Here is a 16641-nt window from a genome sequence, read left to right as displayed (position 1 = left end):
TCCCTTGATGTTTTCTTTATGAGGAAGCGGCTTAGAGAACCTTTGTTGTTTAGTCGCTTAGTCGTGTCCGACTTTTCGTGACCCCGTGGACCAGAGCACGCCAGGCACTCCTGTCTACAAAAGTAAATAAATATAACCTATCGGTGTTTCAGGAGATAACAGAAATCACTGGGTTAAAGCTGACCAAAAGTCCAGAGGTAGTATTAGTATCAATTTAAGATGGGTGTGGAAGGTTCGCAGGCTACGAAGGACTTGCTCCCAAATTTATTGACAGCCGCACAAAGTATTATAAGCCAGGAAGTGGAAGGGGCAAGCAGAATATAAAATGGAAGAATGGTATAAAGAGGTGTGGGGTATAGCTATTAATGATAAATTAACATGTGCCATTAAGGTAAGAGAGGGAATATGCAGGAGAAATGATTTTGAGGAGATAATGTTTGTAGAATTTTGTACTGTTAAAAAACGGAAAGGCGTCAAACCATCGCAAGAGGTGTTGAAATTTTGGGAGGTTGGGTAGTTCCAATGGAATGGTCTCAGTGGTGGGTGCACATTTTTATTCTTTATGATTTGTCAAAATAAATAAAAACAGAATCTATCAAGGATCTTTTCCTCTGACGTTTCCTCACTGGCTGCTGCCTCCTGACAACATTCATCCCAAACATTCCACCAACTATAGTTCCGTCTCCATTGTGACACCCTTGCGCTTCTCCCCCTGTGCCTCAGCATCTTGCAACGATGGCAGGAGCGTATTGTTCCCCTTGCGCTTTCATTGTCCAGGATGCTAAAACGCACACATAGTTGGAACAGGCAGAGCTTTTCTTACCATCCCCCCGGTTCCATCAGGACGTTCGCTGCCGAGTCCTGTTCCAGGGCGTGTTGGCAGTGGCTGTCTTCACAAAAGATGGCTGACTGACAGGTAAGAGGGCTGGGGTGGGAGCAGAGGCAATCCTGGGAGATTTCAACCTGTCGGTTGATCTCTGGCTACCCATTTTAATATTATATTTGTTGTTTAGTCGTTTAGTCATGTCCGACTCTTCGTGACCCTCTGGACCAGAGCACGCCAGGCACTCCTGTCTTCCACTGCCTCCCGCAGTTTGGCCAAACTCATGCTGGTAGCTTCGCGAACACTGTCCAACCATCTCGTCCTCTGTCGTCCCCTTCTCCTTGCACCCTCCATCTTTCCCAACATCAGGGTCTTTTCCAGGGAGTCTTCTTATGAGGTGGCCAAAGTCTTGGAGCCTCAGCTTCAGGATCTGTCCTTCCAGTGAGCACTCAGGGCTGATTTCCTTCAGAATGGATAGGTTTGATCTTCTTGCAGTCCATGGGACTCTCAAGAGTCTCCTCCAGCATCAGAATTCAAAAGCATCAATTCTTTGGTGATCAGCCTTCTTTATGGTCCAGCTCTCACTTCCATACATCACTACTGGGAAAACCATAGCTTTTACTATACGGACATTTGTTGGCAAGGTGATGTCTCTACTTTTAATATTATAATATTATATACCAACTTTTTTTTATTGGAACTTATAGCCTACCTTCAATCCAATTGTCCCAGCAGCTTAGAACTCAAGCTTCCTGGAGCATTTCTGTTAAAACTGGAGGCACAGCATGGCTATCTTAGATGGTGGCTATTGAAAGCCTTCTCTTCCACAATTTTGACCAATCCTCTTTGAAAGCTGTCCTAGTGGGTGTGCTCCAGTGGCAGGGAGTTCCATAGCTTAAGCCCTTTTCCCTGTCTTGAATCTTCTAAACATGCAGCTTCACTGGATGTCTTCAAGAGAGTGAGAAGAACTTTTCTCTTTCCACAAGAGAGCGATTTTGTAAAGGAATAAAGTTCTGTGTAATTTTTGTAAAGGAATACTTCTGAACTTTAAAGAAATACTCTGTAGCATAATCTGTCCCTGTGAAGAACTCATCAAAGGGACCACTAGGTGGGGTTGTTGTTTGACTAAAAGGTAGTTTTCGGGCATCCACTGTTAATTCAGAATATGCAATTGCCTGTTCCCGCTTCTTATGCGCTCTGTCCAGGGGTTGGCAGGGAAACTTGGGGCTTGATGGAAATATCCACCCCTTTTGGTGTCTGCAGCAACTGGTAATCTCCAATAATAAAAATTATTGTGATGCATTAGAAGCAGGAAAACAGCCAGGGAGGGGGTCGGACGTTTGAATGATGAGGGAATTTAAGGTGTGCTACAAGAGGGAACATGGGTGGCGCTGTGGGTTAAACCACAGAGCCTAGGACTTGCCGATCAGAAGGTCAGCGGTTCGAATCCCCGCAACGGGGTGAGCTCCCGTTGCTCGGTCCCTGCTCCTGCCAACCTAGCAGTTCGAAAGCACGCCAGTGCAAGTAGATAAATAGGTACCGCTCCAGCGGGAAGGTAAACGGCGTTTCCGTGCGCTGCTGTGCTTCGCCAGAAGCAGCTTACTCATGCTGGCCACATGACCCGACCCGGAAGCTGTACGCCGGCTCCCTCGGCCAGTAAAGCGAGATGAGTGCCGCAACCCCAGAGTCGGTCACGACTGTACCTAATGGTCAGGGGTCCCTTTACCTTTAAAAGAGGGAAAGGGGGATTGCAGAGAAACTGAATCTGCGTAATAAGGACAGGTAAAATGAAGCAGCAGCAACGTGATACAGCGTTCACCTGCGGTGATGAAGGCAACGCTTCTGTGGGAATGTTCAGGGTGGCAGGAGATGATATATTGTTTATTAATCTCCTTCCTAACTTGTGCTAGCAAGGTCCTTTACTTAGTAGAGTTTACATGCCCCTTTTACATTCACAGCAGATAGCTGGTTGCAGGCTCATGTGAGCCTCTCACAATTATACAATTCAGTCTGTCTCAGATTGAATTGTACGTTCCTGATAAGTTCCCTTGAATCCCTCTTAAAAGAATAAATACATCACAATCTAAGTCAATAAAAGAAGTTTACTTACATCAGTTCACAGTTGGATTCCGGAAGGCAGATTTAGTTAGAAAAACTGGTCAAACGAAGAAGGAAGTCAGAAAGAGGGGCAGAGTGCTGCGTGACTCGTCCTTTTGTTACCTGGACAGGTTAGGTCACACCCACCATCTATAACATGCAAAAGGAAGGATGCTCCAGTCAGGAGGAACAGGAAGTTCCGAATGGCTGGACCAAACATTCCCTCGCATGTCTTCTCTAGCATTACAAGCAATGTTGGACTTGACTGCCTCTCATGGATCACATCCCACAGCTTCTGAATCTCTGTTGATGGGGGGTGGGGTGGAGTAGAAGTGGGGAGAGAGCACTTTTGCATTGTTGGGTTTCCCAAGGTCCCCCGGTTGACACTGCGAGACGTGATAAGCCTTTGGTCTGATGGTAGAATTAGACCCAGGTCCCATTTGGCTCAGCATCCGGGTCTCAGCAGAATGTTTTTAAATGGTACCATCTCCTTTCACATTCCAACCGCCCTGGCTGCATGAATCACAAAGGAGAGAACTGTGTGCAGTCGTACCTCGGGTTAAGTACTTAATTCGTTCCGCAGGTCCGTTCTTAACCTGAAACTGTTCTTAACCTGAAGCACCACTTTAGCTAATGGGGCCTCCTGCTGCCGCTGTGCCACCGGAGCAGCAATTTTTGTTCTCATCCTGAAGCAAAGCTCTTAACCCGAGGTACTATTTCTGGGTTAGCGGAGTCTGTAACCTGATGCGTATGTAACGCGAGGTACCACTGTACAGTCATAGCTTGGATCCCGAACACCTTGGCTCCTGAACGGCGCAAACCTGGAAGTGAGTGTTCTGGTTTGCAAACGTTCTTTGGAACCCAAACGTCTGGCCCTGCTTCCGACTGGCTGCAGTAGCTTCCCGCAGCCAATCGGAAACTGCACCTTGGTTTCCGAACTTTTTGGAAGTCGAACAGACTTCTGGAACGGATTCCGTTCGACTTCAAAGGCACCACTGTACAGTCATACCTCTTGTTACGTTTGCTTCAGGTTGCGTCCTGTGGCGACCCAGAAGTACCAGAAAGTGTTACTTCCGGGTTTCGCCACTCGTGCATGTGCAGACACTCAAAATGATGTCATGCGCATCCGCAAAAGCAGCGAATCGCGACCTGTGCATGCACAGACTCAGGTTGCGTTCCGCTCATGTTGCAAACGGGGCTCTGGAACGGATCCTGTTCGCAACCAGAGGTACCACTGTATTTCCTGGCTTAATTGTTGATGTGATGGTTTTGTGCACTAAAGGGAACAGGGACTCCTCAAGGCAGGCTGCTTCATCCTAGCGGCGGAGGGAGAAGCGAAATGATGAAGGCTCTTCCTGTCCTACTGTTGACCACCATCTTGTGGACTAAAACGGGTGAGTCTTTGACATGATGGTCATTTGCTCCTGGAACAGCCTCCTTAGCTTGGAGAGGAGAAGACTGAGAGGTGAAAGGATGGCAAACTTCAAGTATCTGAAGGGCTGTCACATGGAAGATGGAGCAAGCTTGTTTTCTGCTGCTCCAGAGGGCAGGACCTGAATCAATGGATTCAAATTACAAGAAAGGAGCATTGAGAAGAACTTTCTGAGGGTAAGAGCTATTCGACAGTGGGATGGACCAGCTCAGAAAGCGGTGGACTGTCCATTATTGGAGGTTTTTAAGGTTGGAGAAGCTATCTGTCAACAACAACAACAATTATTATTATTATTATTATTATTATTATTATTATTATTATTATTATTAATAGTAATAATTTATTATTTACACCCCGCCCATCTGGCTGGGTTTCCCCAACCACTCTGGGTCGCTTACAACACATATAAAAACATAGTATAATTTCAAATGTTAAAAACCTCCTGATACAGGGCTGCATTCAGAAGTCTTCTAAAAGTCAGATAGTTGTTTATCTCCTTGACATCTGGTGGGAGGGCGTTCCACAGGGTGGGTGCCACCACCGAGAAGGCCCTCTGCCTGGTTCCCTGTAACTTGGCTTCTCGCAGTGAGGGAACCGCCAGAAGGCCCTCGGCGCTGGACCTCAGTGTCCGGGCAGAACGATGGGGGTGGAGATGCTCCTTCAGGTATACTGGCCGAGGCCGTTTAGGGCTTTAAAGGTCAGCACCAGCACTTTGAATTGTGCTTGGAAATGTACTGGGAGCCAGTGTAGGTCTTTCAAGGCTGGTGTTATGTGGTCTCGGTCCAGAATTCTTTGGCCCTGATTCCTGCATTGCAGGAGGTTGGACTAGATGATTCTTGGGGGTTCCCTTCCAACTCTACAATTCTGTGATTCTTGTGGGCATCTTGGAAAGTAGCACAAGGACATGGTTTGACCCAGCAGCCAGCCACCCATGATTGGTTGCTCAGATGCCCTCTTAAGAAAGCTACTGGGGAGAGACCTGGGGATCCCTGGCCACCGTATTTTTCGCTCCATAAGACGCACCTGATCATAAGACACACCTAGTTTTTAGAGGAGGAAAACAAGAAAAAAAATATTCTGAATGAAACAGTGGATGTATTATTCTTGTGGTTCATGCTATGGCCACAGACATGTGATTTGATGGTGAATTTGGGGTGACCCAATGCAAAGATCCTGAGGATCCATGAAGATCTGTGCTTTGTAATCACATTTTTGCACCATTGCAGCCCCAGGAAACAGTGGATACGTGATTTTTGTGGTGAAGGCTGTAGCCATGAACATCGTATTGTATCGTAAAACCTTTATTGGCATCACATGCAACATCCAAAACAAATCAATACAGAATTACCACTTCCCCAGTGTAACAAAATATTTGCTAAAAGAAAGGAGGCATTCGCTCCATAGGACGCAGACATTTCCCCTTACTTTTTAGGAAGAAAAAAGTGTGTCTTATGGAGCGAAAAATACGGTAGGTTGTTCTGGTACTTAGCCTGTTTCATTTGAAAGTCTTAGCAAAGACAGATTTCTCCCCCATCTTTACTGTGCGTGTTTTATTTTATTTTAAAAAGTTGCTTCTTCCTTGCAGCTTCTTCCCTGGAATGTTATACCTGCAATGTAACGAAATATTCTGGTTGTGACACTGTTGTAAACTGTTCTGAAACAGATCGCTTCTGCACGCGTTACACTGGTAAGCATGGGGAGGCTGAGTGTAGCCATTGCGCCTAGTAGCCATCAGTAGCCCTCTCCTCCATGAATTTGTCTAATTCTTTTTCAAAGCCATCTAAATTGGTAGCCATCACTGCTTCATGGGGAAGTGAGTTCCATAGTTTAACTATGGATGCATGAAAAAGTATGTTATTTATTTGGTCCTTAGTTTTCCAGCGTTCATCTTCCCTGGATGCCCATGAATTCAAGGGTTAGGAGAGTGGGAGAAAAACTGTCTCTCTCCACTTTCTTCAGGTTATGCATTATTATGTTGCCTTTTGCTTGCCTTTCCTCGAAAGTCAATGAAACAATAAAATTATAGCTTTCTGTGGGTTAAACCACAGAGCCTAGGACTTGCCGATCAGAAGGTCAGCGGTTTGAATCCCCGTGACGAGGTAAGCTCCCCTTGCTCGGTCCATGCTCCTGCCAACCTAGCAGTTCGAGAGCATGCCAATGCAAGTAGATAAATAGGTATTGCTCTGGTGGGAAGGTAAACGGTGTTTCCGTGCGCTGCTCTGGTTCGCCAGAAGTGGCTTAGTCATGCTGGCCACATGACCCGGAAGCTGTACGCCGGCTCCCTCGGCCAATAAAGTGAGATGAGCACCGCAACCCCAGGGTCGTCCGCGACTGGACCTAATGGTCAGGGGTCCCTTTACCTTTACCTTTAACCATGGCCCTTTCCCATCCTTTCCCTTTTAGAAACAACCTCTGCCGCCGGCTATGCTGTGGAGCAACGCTGCTCCAACACTTGCTTGATCGCCAGGATTAGTTGGCCGGCGCTGTATACTTTCACCTGCTGTCAAGAGGACAGGTGCAACGGCACAGCGAATGTAAGGTTTGGCATGCTTATGCTGGTGGTGCTGGTTGTCATCAGAGCTTTGATTTGACCAGGAACTGAGACCCCGGGTGGGCAGAATGGAACTAAGGCGAAGCCCCTGCCCAGAAAGCAAGTCGTCTATCTCGGCGGCCAGTTTTAGCCAAGGCGCACAGAGTAATCCCACCACCAAAAAGGCCCTGTACCTTATTTTTTTTTTATTATTGCTGTGTTGCATTCTGGACACTCTGTTTCAGGGAGTAAAGTCTAGTACCACCAGTGGCAGACTGATGTACCAAAAGCTGGACTTCTGCGGACAGTTTGGAGGCTTGGGTTAGCTTGTGGCCATCAAGTCATGTCTGATAGCTCATGGCTACTTTCTATTTTTAACTTTTCGTATTGAGAACTTTCAAAGATGCCAAAAGAAGAAAGAGTAATGAAAAGACTGAACCCCTTCCAGGGAGATTTTAATCGTTATTCAGAAGAAAGGAGAGATAAATGATAAACACCCCCAAGCCAAAGTTAAATGGCTCAGTACCTGAGCTTTGTGGGGATCGCTGGACATTCGGGAAATGAATGGCCACAAAATAGCAGCAAACTCTTTTGGAACCAGCATCGCCTTTTTGTACTTTTAAATGATGTGCGAGTTTTTCAGAAACTGCTAATAAAAGCTTTTTGTCCCATATATCTGAGGGGCTTCTTTTTGCTTCTTCCCAGTTCTGATTTCTGAGTGGTCTTGCGGCTACGGAAATAATAATAATAATAATAATAATAATAATAATAATAATAATAATAAATTTATACCCCGCCCATCTGGCTGAGTTTCCCCAGCCACTCTGGCGGCTTCCAATGGAGTGTTAAAAATAATACAGCATTAAATATTAAAAACTTCCCTAAATAGGGCTGCCTTCAGATGTCTTTTAAAGATAAGGTAGCTTCTTATTTCCTTCACATCTGAAGGGAGGGCGTTCCACAGGGCGGGTGCCACTACCGAAAAGGCCCTCTGTCTGGTTCCCTGTAACCTCACTTCTCGCAATGAGGGAACTGCCAGAAGGCCCTCGGTGCTGGAGCTCAGTGTCTGGGCTGAACGATGGGGGTGGAGACACTCTTTCAGGTATATAGGACCAAGGCCGTTTAGGGCTTTAAAGGTCAGCACCAAGACTTTGAATTGTGCTCGGAAACGGACTGGGAACCAATGCAGATCTCTCAGGACTGGTGTTATGTGGTCCCGGCGGCCGCTCCCAGTCACCAGTCTAGCTGCCACATTCTGGATTAGTACGGTGGTACCTTGGGTTAAAGGGACGCGGGTGGCGCTGTGGGTAAAAGCCTCAGCGCCTAGGGCTTGCCGATCGAAAGGTCGGCGGTTCGAATCCCCGCGGCGGGGTGCGCTCCCGCTGCTCGGTCCCAGCGCCTGCCAACCTAGCAGTTCGAAAGCACCCCCGGGTGCAAGTAGATAAATAGGTACCGCTTACCAGCGGGAAGGTAAACGGCGTTCCGTGTGCTGCGCTGGCTCGCCAGATGCAGCTTTGTCACGCTGGCCACGTGACCCGGAAGTGTCTCCGGACAGCGCTGGCCCCCGGCCTATAGATGTGAGATGGGCGCACAAACCCCAGAGTCTGTCAAGACTGGCCCGTTCGGGCAGGGGTACCTTTACCTTTACCTTTACCTTGGGTTAAGTACTTAATTCGTTCCGGAGATCCGTTCTTAACCTGAAACTGTTCTTAACCTGAAGCACCACTGGAGCACAATTTTTGTTCTCATCCTGAAGCAAAGTTCTTAACCCGAGGTACTATTTCTGGGTTAGCGGAGTCTGTAACCTGAAGCGTCTGTAACCTGAAGCGTATGTAACCCGAGGTACCACTGTGGTTTCGAACAGTCACTGTTGATTTTTGGATCCCTGTACCACACTTGAATCAGCGCCTGAATGAGCTTCTCCATAGTCGTACAGTCTATAGTGACTTTTGCATATAGATCACAAATTCTCAATGGGATTTACCTCCGGGAAATTCCCTGGCCAATCAAGTACCTGCATTTGCTGCTCTGTCATGAATTCCTTCACCACTTTCGATGTGTGACAGAGGGCTAGGTCCTGCTGCAATATCCCAGTACTGCCAGGATTCCTCTTTTCCGGCCCTGGAATAACTCTCTTTCGTATAACCTCAATATATTGTGGCGAGCGCATCATTCCTTCTATTGAGTGCAGGTTGCTGACACCATAATGATCAACTAACTTTTCGTGTTTCTTTTGAGTACAGGATGACAAGTAAGAGAGAAAACATGCTTTGTTTCAATTAATTTGCACAATGGTATATGATATAAGTAATGGGCCCCGCCTGTTAGCCTGCTCCCTAAAATATCACTAGTTTGCTTATTTCTATATATAGGGTGCCTACATTCTGCATGTGCAAATGACTTTAGATACCTTTTAGGTCCATAAATTACCATATAGCATATATTCAACACAAAAAAGCTGCAATTTGTTGTTGACAAAGGACAGCTGGACATATAAAGGGCCCCATTACCTTCAGTAGCTGAGGGCCACATCAAACCCCAATCTGGCCCGGACCATGATACCATTTTAAACTGTCATGGCTTCCCCCAAAGAATTCTGGGAGCTGTAGTTTGTTCAGGGTGTTCCGAGTTCTTAGGGGACTTCCATTCCCTTCAAGGAAGCACCATTCTTGGAGTGGTTCTAAAATCACAGGGAACTCTGGGAATTGTTCATTTTTTGCCCAGGTGTCTCCACCTTGCTTATTGTATTTAATCACAAGCGAGAGGAGTAAAGCTCCTGTCAATCAGAAGAGGAAAAGAACAACAGGCATGCAAAGCAGAAGAAAGAAAAAGGAATTCACCGTTCAGCCAGTTTCAGGTAAGTTGCATGAAACCGCCCAAGTCTTACCATTATCGTATTGTTCTGGGCAATTCAATATGAGAAAAATACCCTGACTGCACATGTCAGTTCGCACTGTTGGTAAAAGAAAATGACAGCAGAGATGCTGTTTCTGTGGGCCTTCTAAAGCTCTCTGCGGGCGAATTTGCCTGTCTGTGGAAAGGTGTGTTCAAAACACTTTCCTTCATCGGGGTAGTGAGCAGTCGTAGGACAAAAATACTTGTAAATGATAAGAAGATGTTATTGGCTAAAGCCATCAGCGCACCATAACGGCCTCTTGGTTGTTTACCCAGAAGACAGCTCTTTGCTGGACTAGGCTCTCGAGCACCTACAGCCTGCTGAAAGCCTATTATTTGCCAGCGATTAGGGGGTTCCTCAGCACCACAATGGCTGAATCTCCACGCAGGAACATCTTGGAGATGTAGCGGTCCTTGTTGACAGGTTTCAATTTCTTCTTGCCTTTCCCACTCTTGGGCATCTCTGCCCACATCTCCTTAACGTTTTCCAACACCATGTTGCAGTGCCTGTCAAAGGCTTTGACCCGGCCAAGCAGTTTCTTGTTGTTTTGACAGTTGATTAGCACCTGAGTATTGTTTTTTACGGACTGGGTGAGAACAGAAAGGGGCCCCGTGTTGAACTCTTCCTCCTCCCTCTTCTGCAGCTCCTCTGGGGTCATCTCACTCTTGGGCTTGTTTAAGAGGCTCAGGGCTGGGCCCTTCTCATCTTCCTAGCCGTCAACTCACGCAGCAAACTGCTCTGTCACGGGTTTGCAAATGTGAGCGCCTTCCCAGGCTTCCGCTTCCGGGGCATTTCCAAACCTGCCCGGCCGGCCCTTCGTGTTCAGAACAGTTGACAAGGACCGTGTCCTAGATGGTGTCTTGGACTAATATCTGGATTTTCATTGCAAGAAAACAAAGCCCGAATCAAAGAGGTCCTCACACTGGCTTACTAGTAGCACAGGTGAAAAGGATCTATGGGTCTTAGCAGACCACAAACTGAGCAGGAGTCAGCAGAGTGATGCAGCAGCAAAAAAAGGTGAATGCTGTTCTAGCCTGCATCAACAGAAGTACAGTGTCCAGGTCAAGGGAACTCATTGCGCTACTCTATTCTGCCTTGGTCAGACCTCACCTGGAGTTCTGTGTCTGGTTGTGGGCAACACAGTCTAAGAAAAATATTGACAAGCTGGAAATTGTGCAGGGTGTGGGAATGTTCAGGGAGGCAGGAGAGGATATATTGTTTATTAATATCCTTCTTAACTGTGCTAGCAAGTTCCTTTTCCTAGCAGAGTTTCACATTCCCCTGAGCCAGTGTGGTGTAGTGGTTAAGAGCGGTAGTCTCGCAATCTGGGGAACCGGGTTCGCGTCTCCGCTCCTCCACATGCAGCTGCTGGGTGACCTTGGGCTAGTCACACTTCTCTGAAGTCTCTCAGGCTCACTCACCTCACAGAGTGTTTGTTGTGGGGGAGGAAGGGAAAGGAGAATGTTAGCCGCTTTGAGACTCCTTAAAGGGAGTGAAAGGCAGGATATAAAATCCAAACTCTTCTTCTTCTTCTTTAAACGCACAGCGAATAAATGGTTGCAGGCTTGTGTAAGCCTCTTACTATTAGGTTCCTGGTAAGTTCCTTTTTATCCTGCTTAAAAGAATAAACACTCCACAATCTTGTTAAAAGTATAGAAAAGAAGTTTACTCACATTCAGTTCACAGTTGGGTGCCTGAAGGCAGACTTAGTTACAAAGTATATACATGTGGATCTATCCCATATGGAGATAATCCCAGTGTCCTCTGTTAGAAGCCAACAGAGCATCTCTAGCTAAAAAGCTGCTCCAATGATGGAGGAAGTCAGAGAGAGAGAGAGAGAGAGAGAGAGAGAGGGAGCTACGTGCCTCGTGCTTTTGTTACCTGGACAGGTAAGGTCACACCCACCTCTAGTCACATGCAGAGGAAGTATATCCCAGCCAGGAGGAAACAGGAAGTTTTCGACTGGCTGGACCAAACAGTCCCCCGCATGTCCACTCTAGGAAAACAAGGAATGTTGTACTTGACTGCTACTTATGTATCACATCCCACACAGGGAAGGTGACCAAGATGGTCAAGGGACTGGAAACCAAGCCTGATGAAGAATGGTTGAGGGAATTGGGGATGCATATGTCACGGCTAAAAATTGGCCACTATTTCTGTAATGCTAAAAGAACTACCGTAAGTCAGCATGAGTCAGCGGCCTACAATGACTCATGCAAACTTTCACCAAATTGTACCTGTATATATGGAGTGGTCAATGTTAGTGTTGGGTGTGGGTTGGTTGGATGGTAGAAAGCTGGTTGTGTTTGGTGTGTGTAAAAGCTGTCGGTCGTGGTTGGAGAAGAAGACTTTTTAAGGATAAAAGCAGCAATACTTTGCAAAAATACACTTTCAAAAAGACTCTTTTGTGCCAACTAAGGTCTGAGGACTAGGCAAAGGAGTAAAAAGGAGGTCAGAACCTTTTCTTTTTCAAACACTGACAGCTTAGCCAGGCGACGTGATAGCCATTTTCAAATCTCTGAAGGGCTGTCACATGGAAGATGGAGCACTCTTCTTCTTCTTCTTCTTCTTCTTCTTCTTCTTCTTCTTCTTCTTCTTCTTCTGTACCAGAGGGTAGGACCTGAACCAACAGATTCAAATCCTAAGAAAGGAGATTCCAACTCAACATTAGGAAGAACTTTCTGACAGCAAGAGCTCTTCAATGGCAGTGGAACGAACAATCTTGGAAATCTTGGAAGGTGGTGGACTCTCCTTCACTGGAGGTTTTCAAAGAGAGGTTGGATGACCATTTGCAAGGGATGCTTCAGTTATGATTCCTGCATTGCAGGGGGTTGGACTAGATGACCCTTGGGGTCCCTTCCAACTCTGCAATTCTATGATTCTCTGTAATATTCCACATTGTCTATGAGGTGGCTGGCTTGGTGCTTATGAATGGACTTGTGGATTATTGCGTAAATTTCTCTGGTTATAATGCTATCCTCAGGTTCTAACGTTCCTCTTAAAGTGCATGACCTTCTTTGTTACAGAACTGCTGCAGTTTATTTTATCTGATCCTGTTGTAAACCACTTTGATCTATGCCACTACATCACAAAAATATAAGTATTTAAGTAAATGAATAATAATAAAAACAAATAAAGAACAATTTCGATAGAAAGAGCAACGAAAACAGCCAAAGTGTATGGCACAAAGCTTTGCATCAAATCTCAATAAATAAACCACGGATCAATAAATCCCTCTGCAAAATGTGAAGCTCTGTTTGCCCTGGGAAGCCACTGATCCACTCTGATCTTTCCATACCACCTCAGTAAAAATGATTCGTCGTATTCTCTAACAGGATTCCAGGAAGCTATCGCTGGGCATGAGATGCAGCAAAGTAGCTTTACACTGCAAGGCGCTATTCCCATACCGTGGGTACACAGGATAAAAGCCTTAGGCTAAATGTTATGAAACCATGATCGTGGTGCAACAAAAAGCTGCCCTCTGGCAGTTGCAGAACAAGAAAGGCCAAATCTCTGAAAATTCTCAGTAAAGGCACGGGAGATTTAGGCTGTCTCAGCCAGAGAAGGAAATATTTTTCAACCCCGAAAGAGTAGGGTTGCCAGACCTCCCCTCCAGGGCTGACTTGATGCCTCTAGGTTTGCCTCACCACCCCCAGGTAGCAGCACCAGGGCTTGAATCCCCAGGTAGAAGAGAACACATTGTATTTCTTTATTTATAAGAAGACAGTGCCCAAAGCTTTCAAGCTTCAGACTGGTAGGAGCTGGCAGCAAATTATTGCCTGGTGGCAAGAAGTGAAGTTTCCATCTTTGCCTGGCTCCCTCCTGGCAAGTGGAGGGTTAAATATCCAGGTGAGCGAGACAGCCTTTAACCATAAAAACAGTTAACAAGAAGATTGTGCATGTAGCTTGCAAGTTTTAGCCTGGCAAGAACCAGCAGCAAATTAGATAGATAGATAGATAGATAGATAGATAGATAGATAGATAGATCTTTATTGAAACGTACTTAACATATATACATAACAACCAAAATTCCCAATGATTCCCTCACATAAAATATAATATCTAAACTACAACAGTTGCATAACTATACACTTAGATATAAAACCCATCACCCACCCTCTACAGCAATTCGACTTCTGTATATTTCTTTCTACCTTCCCCCCCTTGCATTCTATAATAAATTATTTTTGTTAAATTCTGGTTTTTCTTTCTTTATTCATTTTGTTATTGCTTACATTTTTTATTCTAAGCCTGTTAACCTGTCATTTTTAGAACAATATTTTGACATATAATCTTTGAAATACTTCCACTCCATTCTTAACTTTTGATTTGATAGATATCTTATAATTGAAGTTAATTTCGCCAATTCTATATACTCACTTAATTTACAAATCCACTCTTCCTTTGTTGGTATGGCCTGAGATTTCCATTTAGTAGCAATCACTATCCTGGCAGCTGTTGTTGCATATAAAAAGATTGTTTTTTTCATATGTGGTATGTTTTTGCCCACCAACCCTAACAGATAAGCTTCGGGATTTTTATCAAGGGTTTTTAAAGCATTTTCTTAAGTTCCTCATGTATTATTCCACAAAACTTCTTTATTTCTTTGCAACCCTACCACATATGAATTATCATTCCAGGAAGAACCAGCAGCAAATTATAGTACAGGCACTCTGAAATCTTCCCTCCTCTGCTCCCCTTTCCCAATTAACCTCCATCGCCTGGGGCATCCTTAGTTCTCAGGTTTTGGCCCTGAAATCTCAGAATCTGGGATGCTCTTGACTTTTCAACCCTAGTAGTGTCCATTCCTTTTTTTTAAAATAAATATTTTATTCAGTTTTCACAATAAGAAGCATACAAAGACAAAGAAAATACAAAATCACAAAAAACAATACAATACCAAAAATACAAACATTAAACACATCAAAATAAAAATACAAAATAAAAACACATATAGTAACAAAAAACAAAAGTTCCCTCTTACTTAATTTCTCATCTTCAATTAACTTATTTTCCCGACTTCCTCACGTCTCCCGTTCTTGTATCCCTTTTTAGAAATTAATTCAGCAAATTCATATTCTATTAATTTATCTGTTGTTAATCCAATCCTATATTTTACTTTGTCGCTAAAGCCCCTGCGATTCATTTCAATGTCCTTAACATTCAAAAATTTTACAATATTTCTGCAAATAAATTTTAAATTTCTTCCAATCTTCCTCCACCGTCTCCTCTCCCTGGTCTCAGATTCTGCCAGTCATTTCCGCATTCCTTCTTCAAAGGCAGGTAGTGGAATTTCAAATACCTGGGTTGATGGTGTGGCTCCCTGCCCCCACATTTCAGTACACATATTTAATCCGATTTGGCTACATGACGACGACTGAACGCAAATGAGGGCAACTGGAAGTGAGTTGGACCACCGAGGGCTATTTAAAACAAAGTCACTTTTTCACGAGAAACATCAAAAAGGGAAAGCGAGTGCTTGGTGTTTGCTTCTGCAGTGCTGAGGATGCTCACGAAAACCTCTCAAAGAAACCAGTAAGAATTTTAGGCACATAGGAAACTGCTGCAGACTGAGTCAGACCATCAACTAGCCCCATGAATATTGTTACAAAATCGGGGGCCATCCCCACACTCTGCAATATCCAAGGGAGCTCCAGGCACTCACCCAGGTCCTGTGTTCTTTTGGAGAACAGAAGATGTGGCAGAGACGTCACAGCTTTAAGAAATATGATTTATTCCCCTATTTACACCTTCAGTTGCACAGAGGGAGTCCAGATCTTACAGCATGGTCATTTCCAGAAGGGCTTGTGCAGTCCTTGGGGTCAAAGGCATATCTCCCAGCCAGCCTTCAGCCAGCCTGCCCAAGATGGATCTTAGTCTCTCTTTCTCCTCCTCCTTCCCAGAACACCTTGCTAAAAACTCTCTTTTCCTGTCACTTCAAAGAAACACCCCCTCACCTTGGAAACCTCTGTCTCCCCAGACCAAAGGATTCCTCTTGGATGGCCCATCAACCAACAGATTAGCTGGTGGGGCTTCCTGTTTCTGGTGGTGGGAAATGGCTGACTCCCATAATATTGGATCCCAGCCATGCCGGTAATTCAGGGCTGATATGGGGGTAATTAGCCTTGGCATACTCCCCAGGGTGGGGGAAGACTGTCTCGCAGACCCGCAGATTGTCCGAGATTGTCAGCTTGCATCAAGGTGCAAGCGGCAGGACACTGGGTCCCAGAGCATGACACGGCTGGCACTCTCTGATGTCATTCTCATAGCCGGAAATATCTGTTTGATAAAATGATTGGATTTGGACAATAAACAGACACAGCCTGGACCGAAGAAGACTAAGCAAAAACCTGCAGAACTGTACAGTTCCTGGTGTTTAAGCTCGGATTTCAAAGAGATTCTTATCATGGTGTGTGGATTATGGAGGTGTTTGGTATGTCTTTTTTCTCTTCTTACCATCTACAATTGGTTTTCAATGCCAAGCCTCATTAAGGAACTTTTTTTTTTAAAGAGTACAGATGGACTTTTATTTATAATTAAGCATTCAACTGTGCAGGTTTACTTAGACTTGAAAGAATTGATAAAGATAAAAGAAGAAACAAAGATCGCGCTTGTTAATATGACACAGCATGGAAAAATGAGAATTCCTCCCTTTTCGAGAGAAGCAGGGAATATTTGCTTTGCAATGACTGGAGATAACAATTTGGGACAACATATATCACAGCTGTTTGCAGAAGTTTTTCATTATGAGCGAGAGAGAAGGCTGAATGGATGTCTAGCAGCCCCCCCCCTCTAGGGCCTGGAGGGGGGGGTTGTGTGGTCTCTGAGAGGCTGATTGATCGCCAAATGACTTATATCGGTGG

General features: G+C 45.1%; 1 pseudogene across 1 annotated transcript; it reads right to left on the bottom strand.

Annotated features, from left to right (window-relative positions):
* Positions 1 to 9955: 9955 nt before the first annotated feature.
* Positions 9956 to 10487, bottom strand: LOC309538535 (small nuclear ribonucleoprotein Sm D2 pseudogene; annotated as a pseudogene). Its single transcript has one exon. The product of its transcript is annotated as a small nuclear ribonucleoprotein Sm D2 pseudogene (transcript).
* Positions 10488 to 16641: the final 6154 nt, after the last annotated feature.

This window comes from Podarcis vaucheri (genome assembly GCF_965113315.1).
Source record: "Podarcis vaucheri genome assembly, chromosome: 8".
Taxonomy (NCBI): domain Eukaryota; kingdom Metazoa; phylum Chordata; class Lepidosauria; order Squamata; family Lacertidae; genus Podarcis; species Podarcis vaucheri.
The sequence above is the reverse complement of the archived record's forward strand: the minus strand, read 5'-3'. Positions and strand labels throughout refer to the sequence as shown.